Below are 12,033 nucleotides of genomic sequence, written 5' to 3'. Positions count from 1 at the left end.
TCAACTGCCCTCCCATTTGGATGGGTGGTGTTTAAATACAAGAAAATCCTCAACTTCCTTCCACTTACATAGCCACTGATTAAGGGTTTAGCTTCTCTAGTAGTTAGCATTTCCCTAAGCCATAGTAACATAACTACTTAACCACTAACAACTTGACATATTCTTAAATAATAAATATTTAACCAAATTGACTATTTCCTAAGGCCAACACCTTGGCTTTATTGACCTATTCCTACGTACAGATTACAAGGAAATAGAAGAGAAATAAACTAACAAGAAAATAAAGAGAAAATGGAGGAAATTTGCTACTCTTCTCCCTACCCCACGTCACACATCTGCATGGGCCATGCATCCATCACACACCAATCCCACGAAAGTCCTCTTTGTTGTCATCTGATGGTGTACTTCTTGATGACCACACCTTATATTGAAGCATTGTTGGATCGCTATAGTATGTGACATTTACGCAACCAAATCTCTCCTTTGCAATCAACAAGTTGTGCCAATTCCTTTATCAACCCACCACAATGCATTGGCAAGCTGTCAAACGTATCCTACGATACTTGAAGCACACCATCTCACTAAACCTTGTCATAAACCAATCATCTCTCTCTTCCCTCACTGCTTTCATCGATGCCGATTGGGCTGGATGCCCAGATGATAGAAGATCTACGGGTGGTTTCTGTGTTTTTCATGGTGGTAATTTATTATCTTGGAGTGCCAAGAAGTAGCCGACGGTGGCCTGCTCCAGCACAGAATCTGAACTACGAGCACCTGCCAATGTTGCCACTAAACTGATATGGCTTATGCTCCAGCACAGAATCTGAACTACGGGCACCTGCCAATGTTGCCACTAAACTGGTATGGCTTACCTCTCTACTAAAGGAATTTCATGTCTCACTCCCATCACCACCCACCGGTGTGATAATATTAACACCACGTATATTGCTACAAATCCCATGTTTAATGCCTGTACAAAACACATTGAAGTAGATTTCTACCTCCTTCGAAATATGAATGTTCGGTATATCAGCTCTCATGACTAAGTGACAGATATCTCCACCAAAGGCCTGCCATCTTCCCGCTTCTCTCAGTTACATTCGAAGCTCAACCTTATCCGTTGATCTTGTGAGGGGATGTGAAGGATAAATCCTAAGAGTCCTCAAGATAACTCTTGGATCATCAATCTCTTATCCTAAGAGTTCTTAATTAAATGTATAATTGTTCCTAATCTGGCGTAAATGTTCAAATTCAACTAAGACTCAAACTCTTGTAACTATGTATAAGAAATACAACTTCCGCTCATTAAGTAGGTGATTCCTATCCATTACTAAATCAATGTTTACACGGTTCAACCAGATTCTGTCAATATGAATATGCCGACGTAGGTGGCGTTCGATAGCACTGAACTGAGCTCCGAATGCCGAAATTGTTACTTTTCGGCTCTCTGGGGTTGTTCGGTAGCACCTCTGAACCAATCCTCCGAACACTGAAAATGCTTCCGATTTATTCAAAGGATGAGTTACCTCTGAGCGCGTCCGGAGGTAACAACGAAATATATTTTCCCACTCTACCCTCCTCCTCCTCTTCCGTCTCCTTCCCTCTGCAATCAACGGGGAGAACATGCCTCTTATGCTCTACAACAGGGAGAACGTGGATTCAACAACTGTGCTCTTTTTCTTCTCTCGACAGAGGAGCTATTTGAAGAGTTCTTGTTCTAGTTCAGCTTGGATGTGTAAGAGTTGTGAGGGAGCGAAGGAGACTCTGCTTTGGAGGATGAGATTTTGAGTTTTATGCAGAAATCCAATAAAACAAGAAGCCGCCAAAGAAAAACTCTGGTTTGCGATGAGGAGATCAAGAGAAGCAAGTAGTCGTCTTCTCTGATGAATCAAAAAATTGAAACGAGGTGCTTCATTGTAAAGAAATTCTTTGTTGTTTCTCCTTGACCATCTTGCCTTCCCGGTTTTGCACGAATTGATCGCAGTTTATCTTGGTTGTTCATATTTTTCAGGTTCTTGGAACTACCAAGCATCATAAAGCATTCGTAACTCCGATGATCTTTTTGTCGTGTGGAAGAATACTTAATAGGATTTTAAGAAATTACCTTTAGAATTGGACTCTCTTAAAAACAATACATGTAGCCAGGCACAAAGTAACAATGCCAGGTGAAATGATACTTCTTTTACCACCCAATGTTTAATAAAATGCATTCGCACACTTGCCAAGTTTTATTCTTAGATGCCTTTTCTAGTAGTTAATTATGTGGAAAAGAAGACAAAAAAAAAGAAAAATCAGTTTATGCTTCAACAGATTAATTTGCATACTATGTTTTGAAATGTCCTGTAATGAGGTCGATTACTTTTATAAAATTATTCTTTTGAGATTATTTAATAACCTCTTTTATTATTTTATAATATTTTTCATAATATTATAATATTTTAGTCATTTTTTATTTATTATTATTTAAATAACAATTTGAAGGGTAAACTTGTAAAATGAACTTTTTTTTAGATGTTGCAACATTCGGTCATTCATATTACCATTATATTCAGACATCTACAAAATGTACTTTTCATTGTTTTTTTTTTTAACTATCGTAGTCCATTTTGATTTGCAGATTCACGCTTTCTTTGAACCCACGGGTTCAGACGATGCGAACTCAGAAATACGCAGTACAGACAAACGCCACGAAATCACCTTGTCCGACTCGCGAATAGAAGGTTCTAAACTAAATAATACCAGCGATAAATAGTTAGTAACTTAAATACTCCCCTTGCCGAGCGAGGGAGAGAGAGAGAGAGTGGGGAAGCAGAACAGTGAACCGTCAGCTCAGTTGGTGCTGGATGAGAATTAATGCAATTTTGCTTTGCTACGCTCTCTCAACTTGGGATGCCTCCCCCGTCATGAAATATGCTGTATAGATTGCAAGATATGGCCACGATGCTGGAAGACACGGCCAACACCATCATCAACCATGATAACCTTGTATCAGTCTTTGTAGCTATTCCATGACAATCCCTGTGCATTATCAAAAACAATCACTATGTGACCATGTGAGTCTGTGAGTTGTTGGAGAATATAATTGAGTCCATATCTTAGTTTGTGTGTCTCACACACTCAACTCACCTAAGAGCAACGGCGGCAGGAAAGATGAATGCGATGGAGACAGCGGCAGTGGCTCCGGTGAACTGAAAGGCAACCCAGACGTTGGGCACGAAGTTGGCCCCGAGGAAAACTATGCTCATGAGGGCCAAGGTGAGGGAGATGAACCTCTGGCCGTCATGGACGATGGAGGTGGCACAAGGACCAGGGAAGAGGAGGCCATCGACGTTGAGGCGGAAGGAGAAGAAGATGACGGGGAAGACGAGCATGAGGTGGAGACAATAGCTAACCCTCACCATGTCGCCCAACAGGGCACCGTACGGGATGTTGAGGTTAGCAGCAAAATTGTCGAGCACATCATCTAGCGTCTGCTCCCCGAAAAGCAGGTATCCAAAGAAGCTGGTGGCGACATAGATGCAGGTGCAAAGCGCGAGGGATGTTCGGACGATGGATTTCATCTGGCTGGGGTCCTGGAGCTCGTTCTCAATTGGGTGGACTACATGCAAAAGAAGCACGGCAACTGTTTTATCAGGAGAGAGAGAGAGAGAGAGAGAGAGAGAGAGAGAGAGAGAGAGAGTTCAGTTGTAGGTAGCAAAGAGACTAGGTAGCTACTTACTACTGTGGTGGCAAATATAAGCGGTGACGAGCACGGGGATGGTGGTAAAAAGCTTCCAAAAAGATGATTCATTGACGATGTTAGGCAGCAAGCGTGGCAATCCAGTGATGCTGCCATTCATCAATTTTACTACAGTAATCCATGCTGTGATCGCTACGAAAACCACGGCTAATGCCACCGACAACGCCGATGTGTATCTCAATGAATCTTTTTTTATTAAAAAAAAAAGAATCCAAGTCAAAATCACGGATGCAAGTATAAAAAATTAATTAATGGAAAAGGAAATGATTGACATTAAAGACGGTAAAGGAAGAAGATTGTATGTAATATAGCAATTACTACGTACTAACCGACGCGCTTGAAGGAGATCAAGGGAGCTCAAACAAGGAGAGTGGTGAGCAGCAGTAAGAAGAAGCGGGAGGTCCACCATTGGCGACCAAACCAGCCTTCTGCAACCCCTGTGTGATGCGCACCGCCGGACCATGTCCCCGACAGCACGTCCCCTTTTTCCATTTTTGATTTACCCACATAACACATTAACACCATCACAAATTACTAATTATACCATTAATCATTCATACATGAACTTACTTTACAGCCTGCCATTAGCAATTTAGCCATAGCCCATAGACCGATAGACGTGGTGGTCGCAAAATATGCTGTATTATTGATTTCTCAATATTTTCAACAGTAACAGGTGAAGTAATCTAATACGAGCAGGAGAGGAGCCAGGAATTATTCATACATGAACTTACTTTACTATGAAGATTTTCTGAACCTATGACCCCCCTGGGTCCGCCCCTGAATACGAGTCCGGATCTATTTATTCCTCACATATCGCTCTTCACACCAACCTTACAACGACTCCCAGCTGAGGACCTGAGGTTGGTTGGCCGTTGGTGTGAGGTGCTCTCTGTGAAAGCAAATCCCAATTCATTTAATACAAATGAGGATACGTGTATCATAATCGAATGTGTTTGAATATATTTACATACATTTAATACAACCACACCATGCTTGTCAGCTGAGGACCTGAGGTTGGTTAACCATCCCTATTCCCTTAATTAGGGATGCTCACGGCTCGGTTATCGAACCGTGCTCCAGTAATAGAATCCGATTGTCTAACCGATTGACTGGTTCAGTTAATAGACGGCTTTTCGATTTTTTTACATTTACAATATATATTATAAAAATATATAAGTATATAATAAAAACTATAAATATATAAAATATTATATTTTAAATAATAAATAATAGATTATATATTATAAATATATATTTATACATAATGTATATTTATTAATTTATAATAGAATATATATATATATATATATATATAAATTGGTTCGGTTAACTGTCAGTTTTCCATATTAATTAATCGAAACCAAACTGATACCTTTAGTTTTTAAAAATACCAAATTCAAACCAAACCAACCGATTCGATTAACTAGATTTTCAGTTTGGTTTTGGTTGATTTTTTTGTTCGGTTTAGTTTTTCTTGTGCACCCCAACTTAATCCCCACCCCCATCCCGCATCTAATAAAATGAAAGCAAGACATTGTTTGTTTGGGTTTAGAGATGTAAATCGGGCCATGTTGCCAGTGGCCCGACATGAATTTGGACCGACCTAGCACGATCATGGGGGTCGTGTTGGGCCTAGGGTTTTAGGTCCACGAGCCGACACGGTACGGCACAACCAAGCGGGCCATGCCACTTGCAGCCCAGCTCGTGGCACAACCCATATATATATATATATATATATATATATATATATATATATATATATATATAAAATAAATAATTTTTTTAATTTTATTATACTAATTTATTTTATTATTGTATATATAAGGAATTGTATACATAAATCATATAAAATTAAAATTTTAAGTTTTTGTCAATTTTTTTAAATAAATAGCTTGAGCTTGATGCACGGCCTGACCAAGCCCAAGACTCGGCCCATGGGACAGCCCCAGCCCATGGCATGGCACAAGCCGGCATGGGCCTGGGCCATGGGCCATGCCAGGCCAACCCCAAAATTTTTATTGGGGAGGGCAGCACGGCTCGTAACGACCCATGGGCCAGCATGGCACGGCCCGCACTTTGCGAGAGCCACCCACAGGCCATGCTGGACCCACTTTACACCTCTTTTGGGATACAAATCTGATTTTGAATATTAATTTTGCATCTGGTTCAGTTTTGTAATTATGATTTACTCTACCTGATACAAAATTTGCAGCACCACCTTCTGTCAATATTTTGCTCGTGTAAAACCATGTCATCTTGCTTGTTTCCTCGTTCTCAAATAAATAGCTCTTCTATCTCTATTGCTTTCAGATTTGCTCTTCACAGTATCCTACTCGCACAAGCCTCACAGCATTTGCAGCTGTGCATTAAGAATATCTCTCCTGTTTTGAGATCAGAGTGAGGGGATCTTGTGAGGAACAGATTCGGAGTTACCTCTGTATAAACCAGAATTTGCACTCAGCCTACTTGTACTCCCATGCATTTACACAATTGCAAATGAAGTGTCCCCATTTAGATCTTTTAAAAAATAAGTAAATCCAGAACATCACATGAACTTCTTCAACCCCATAATGTGAAATGTCAATCCAAATTCCAAAATCACATGAATAGCATTTCCTCAAAACCTTCTACGCGGAACCACTAGTCGGAACTCGGGACAATGAAGAATGCTAATCCAAACCAGTCGGAGCAGCAGTATGACCCTGAATCCTGATCTACCACGTAATGTGGCAAGTCTTCCAACTTATGTACCCTATTAGTCGGTTCAAGACCAATAGAAAGATGCTTAAAAATGCCTTTATTGGCCCCTAGACTCAATTGCGTTCCGTTTAGCAACAACAAATTTACATAACCATTTAGAACGTAAATTACGTAATCGATTCGAAGCCCTTTCATTTCTCCATGTAAATTGAACCCAAGGTACAATTCCGAGGATCATTTAGCCAAGTACAGGCTGAAGTACAATTCCAAAGCTCATTTGAAAAACCCAACTTAAGCCTAACCCTGCTCCAGTACTCCCTGCTATGTTTGACTCGTTTAAAGGAAGAGGTTTTCCTAACCCCATTACCGCTGCTTTAAAGCACTGAACTGAATGCGCGCATGGTGAGGTTCTTGATTCTTGAAGTTATTACCAAAAAACAACACACTTATCTTGGTAATTCAGTAGATAAGAAAGGACATTGAGAAACCTTATTTACAGTCCAGATCCTTAGGCTACATTTGAAAACTATGCAAATAAGTGTGAATGCAAATATGTAAAATGTAAAACGGTTCATATAAGTTGTAAAGTTGGATTAGTTTTTCACTAACAAATTTATCTTCTTACTAAACAGACTTTTAGTTGTAATGAATGTAAACATGAATTTCAAAAAAGCATATGCTTTTTTTTATTAAAAGCCCACTTGAATGCAAATTTACTTCTTTTTTATTGATGTACTTTTACATCTTATTATCAATGTAAATATGCATTGTTCTGTCATTTGTCAATGCATAAATGTAATGTTACCAAACACAGGTGATGAAGGAAGATTTGGCCCGACCTCACAGTTACGCAACACGTGGCAAAGGCAACAGCTCGGCACAAAAGCACGCCTAAGGCGCGAGCACCAAGGGGAGAAACCGGCTAACCGAACTCCCCTACAGCGGTCCAAACTCTCTACTAGGAGCCCAAACTCATCATTTGGCCCCAACCACAGTAATCCGAACTGGCCTGCATGTAACAGTTCGGGACATACCTCGCCGAACTGATCTGTCTTGTAACAGTTCAGAACACACCTCATCGAACTGGCCTACCCTATAGCAATACAGGATATACCTCCGAACTCAAGATTTCGCCTCGCTCACGACTCCACCACATCGCCCTCAGGACACCAAAACCAAACAAACTGTACTATGCCTGACACCAAGGAAGTCCGTACCCAAGGGCGGCGCACCTGACTGACTTGGGATCTGATGCTTGACGACCGCACTCCAAGCAACCGCTTGCCACCGCCTCCTGCCACCGCCATCTCCAGTTACAGAGACGGTTCCGACAAAAGGCAGTGACGGTTCTGTCCCAATAGAAAGGACGACACCCGAACTGACAAATGCAAGGGTAATTATACCCGACTTGACAAGGGCTTCGGAGCGAGTGCGCGAAATGGTTATAAAAGGCCCCTTACCCCCCCCCCCCAACAACAAGGTATGTGAACTTTGCGTCATCTGGTCTATACTTTGCCTTTGAGAGAATACTAACTTGAGCTTCAGAGTTATCTCACCGGATTCCCCCCGGAGTTCCCTCATCTTTCCCGTTTCAAGCTCCCCGTCGCTCCAGCTCAGAGGCGAAATCGTTGACAGCTAAGACCGGTCGGATTGCGCTCCATCAATTGACGTCGTCTGTGGGAACGCTTCTAAAAGCATCCCTCTAAATCTCTCTTACCTACCCTTCTTTCAAAAACTCCAACACCCATGGCCTCCTCCAACAGTGCCGGACGTGGAACAGAAGCGGCCACCACCGGAGAGCAACTCCATGTTCCCGCGGTGCATTGGGTAGTTCACCATCCCTCTTTCAGTGGATGGGATCCCCAGTTTGAATGTGCCACAAGCAGTGGTGCCCCTGAACCCTCCTTCGTTGAACATCCCGCTTCCACTCCCCATTGAAACGAACTTCGCGGAACCAACTGTTGTCCCACTGGCAACCCGCCAGAACCAACTGGATGATCTAATGCAATGCATGTGGGCAATGCAGGCCCAAATGCAGCAATTCCAGCAGTACCAACTCCAGCAACACCAAGTACTACACCACCTCTCCCAACACCATTATCAGCAACAGTTCCCTCAACTACCCTTAAACCAGCAACTGCTCCCCCCCGGCACCCTGTTCCGAAGCCGGTCAAGGCCTCCCCTCAAGGTGGACGACCTCACCAAGGAGAAGCTTCCCGACCCTAGAACCCCCCTAATAGTCAGGCCTCATCCCCAGGCCGAAAGCAAAGAAAGATCACCCCCGCCTCGCAACTCGCGGGTGGGTCAGGAACCTCACCCACAAAGTCACCTCGGCGCTCCAAGCCCGAGTTCCCACTCACGGAGAACCGGTTCAATGCCTTAGCAACAGACCAGCATTCCGAGCCCATCGAGCTCGGCAACACGGAGGCCAGCAGCGCCAGCACCAGGCCCACTCAAAGAAGGCGCCGACGAAGTCGCCGAACTGCTACTCGTGTCCTACCCGAGCTCAGAGGCAAGGAAGAGACGAGCTCGGGCAAGGTAAAAACCGTCCCAATTCTCTCAGTTCCTTCCCCCCTTTCAACAGAACTTCTGGCAATCCCCTTGCCCAGAGACTTCAAACTTCCATCTCTTGACAAGTATGATGGGTCCTTTGACCCCAACAACCACGTCAACGCATTCCAGTCACAAATGCATCTCGCTAGGGCCAACGAGTCATGCATGTGCGTGGCCTTCACCACCACCTTCAGGGGGGTGGTCCGCACCTAGTACTGGAACCTAGCTTCCGGGTCAATAAGAAGCTGGGCCCAGTTCGTGCAGATCTTCACCGCACACTTTGTTACCAGCAAGAGGTGCCCCAGAACTGAGGAAAGTATCTTCGGGGTAATCCAAAGAGAGGGAGAACCCATCCGAAGCTACATCAAGCGGTTCAATGAAGCATGCTTGCAGATCCCTCGGTTAGACCCCACGGTACAGCTTGTTGCGGCCAAAAGAGGGGTGACGCACAAAGAATTCAAATGGCACATAGTGGCCAACCAGCCAGCAATCGTAGCCGACTTCCTCAAACTTGCGGACAAGTTTATGAGAACAGAGGAAGAGATCAACCAGAGAACCAAAGGCGGGGTTGAAAAAAGAAAAAGAGAAGGCGAGCCCTCCAACCTCGATGACAGAAGAAGCCAGACCCGAGAGGCGAAGCCAAGCCAGCCGTCCCCAACTCCCTTAGCAGTTCGGACGGACTACACGCCGTTGAACACAAGGCGGACCGAGATCTTGATGACGATCAAGGACGCCCCTACATAAAGTGGCCACCTTGCCTAAAGAGCAACCCAAACGAAAGGCACAAAAATCTATATTGTAGTTTTCATAAAGATCACGGTCATAGTACCAAGCAATGTAATAATCTCCGCGACGAGATAGAGGGACTCATCTGTCACAGGTACTTGAGAAATTTTGTACATAGTGACAATAGTAATAAAGCAGGTTGGCAAGGGGAACACGGGAAGGATGTCCCCGAGTCGAGTAGCAGACCGGCCGAAGCCTTGCAGCGACCTCCCCCAGAAGAGAGGCCAGTCTGGGGAACCATCCACGTGATAGTGGGCGGTTCGGTGGTGGTAGGATGCACTTCGGCAGCAGCACGGACGTCAGTTCCCGAAGCAACCCGAGAGGAGCATAACCCTCCCAAGAGGCCGAAGACAGAAGAACCGATCTTTTTTACAAAAGACGACGCGCGAGGTGTTCACTACCCCCACGACGACGCGCTCGTCATAAAGCTAAGGATCAGCGACTTCGAAGTCCGATGCATACTTGTGGGCTCAGGCAGTTCGGCGGACATCCTAGTCAAATCGGTATTCGACCAATTACAGTTGCAGAAAAGCGAGTTGAAACCCGTGCACACTCCTCTGGTGGGCTTCAGCGGAGAGGAAGTCAGGCCCCTAGGGAAGATAACAGTACGTGTGGAAGTCGGCACATGGCCATGCGCAGTAAGACTCAACCACGATTTCCTGGTGGTCGCGACCTCCTCCCCATACAACGCCATAATAGGGCAACCAATTACGCATATTCTGCGTGCAGTGGTCTCCACCTATTATCTAGCAATGAAGTTCCCCACGGACTTTGGTGTGGGGGTAGTGCGGGGCGACCAACTTGAGTCCCGCAAATGCTATGTTGCCACCCTAAAGGGAAAAACCAAGGCAGCCGACGACCTCGAACTGGAGCAGCCTGCGGAGCAGGGCGAGGAACGAGCTTCGCCCATTGAGGAAACAGTCGTAGTCCCGACCTCGGCTACAGATCCGGTGCGAACACTACAGATCGGTGCTTCCGTCAAGGAGCCTTTGCAAACTGAACTGGTGAGTTTTCTACTTCAAAATTTAGATATTTTTGCATGGTCTGCGACGGATATGCCCGGTATTGACCCTGGCCTTATAACTCACAAGCTTAACACTGACCCTGTAGTTAGACCCATTAGACAGAAGAAACGCAACTTAGCCCCGGAGCGCTGAAGGGCGGTCGACGAACAAGTCGAAAAGCTCCTCGCAGCGGAATTCATAAGGAAAGTTCATTACCCGAGCTGGGTAACCAACCCAGTGCTGGTGAAAAAACCTAACAGCAAGTGGCGCATGTGTGTCGACTACACCGACCTGAACCGAGCTTTCCCAAAAGACTGCTTCCCCCTACCCTGAATTGACCGCCTAGTGGACGCGACCTCAGGACATGAGCTGCTAAGCTTCCTGAACGCATACTCAGGCTACAACCAAATCAAGATGGACCAGTCCGACGAAGAAAAAACCAGCTTCATAACCGAGTTCGGCATGTACTGTTACAAGGTCATGCCCTTCGGACTAAAGAATGTTGGGGCGACCTTCCAAAGACTTATAAATAAGATTTTTCGGCCCTTAATCGGCACGAAAGTAGAATGTTATGTAGATGACATGGTCGTCAAAACACAGTTCTCGTAGGAATTAAAAAAAGACTTGAATTCTATCTTCCAAATTCTGCGTCAGTATAAAATGAGACTAAACCCAAACAAGTGTGTCTTCAGTGTCACCTCGGGTAAGTTTCTAGGGTACATTGTCAACCGGCACGATATTGAGGCCAATCCGAACAAAATAAAGGCCATCCTTGATATGAGACCACCCCGGAAAGTAAAAGAAGTTCAAAGGTTAAACGGCCGCATAGCCGCTCTGAGCCGCTTCATGTCCAAATCGGCAGACTGTTGCCTGCCTTTCTTTAAGGCAATCGAAGGCAAAGGATTCGAATGGACTCGAGATTGCCAGCTCGCGTTCGACGAGCTAAAAACCTACCTCGCCACTGTGCCAACCTTAGCTAGACCCAAGGAGGGCGAGGTCTTAGAACTGTACCTCTCGGAGAGCAACGAGGTGGTCAATTCGGTACTAGTAAAGGAAGTAGATCGGGTACAGCGGCCCGTCTATTACGTTAGTAAAATTCTATAGGGAGTAGAGACGAGATACTCGCAGATAGAGAAAATAGCGTACACACTGGTGATTTCAGCTCGAAAACTCCGCCCGTACTTCCAAGCTCACACCGTCGTCGTCTTAACCGACAAACCCCTAAGACAAGTCTTGCTGAAACCCGAG

General features: G+C 44.7%; 1 pseudogene across 1 annotated transcript; it reads right to left on the bottom strand.

Annotated features, from left to right (window-relative positions):
* Positions 1 to 2,717: 2,717 nt before the first annotated feature.
* Positions 2,718 to 4,339, bottom strand: LOC148847726 (amino acid transporter AVT6B-like; annotated as a pseudogene). Its single transcript, XR_016101371.1, has 4 exons — positions 4,069 to 4,339; positions 3,719 to 3,925; positions 3,127 to 3,598; positions 2,718 to 3,018 (listed from the first exon to the last, which is right to left on the bottom strand). The product of XR_016101371.1 is annotated as an amino acid transporter AVT6B-like (transcript).
* Between the last annotated feature and the right edge of the window lie 7,694 nt (positions 4,340 to 12,033).

Source organism: Nelumbo lutea, chromosome 6, assembly GCF_056320005.1.
Source record: "Nelumbo lutea isolate HS-2025 chromosome 6, American lotus-T2T, whole genome shotgun sequence".
NCBI lineage: Eukaryota > Viridiplantae > Streptophyta > Magnoliopsida > Proteales > Nelumbonaceae > Nelumbo > Nelumbo lutea.
The sequence above is the reverse complement of the archived record's forward strand: the minus strand, read 5'-3'. Positions and strand labels throughout refer to the sequence as shown.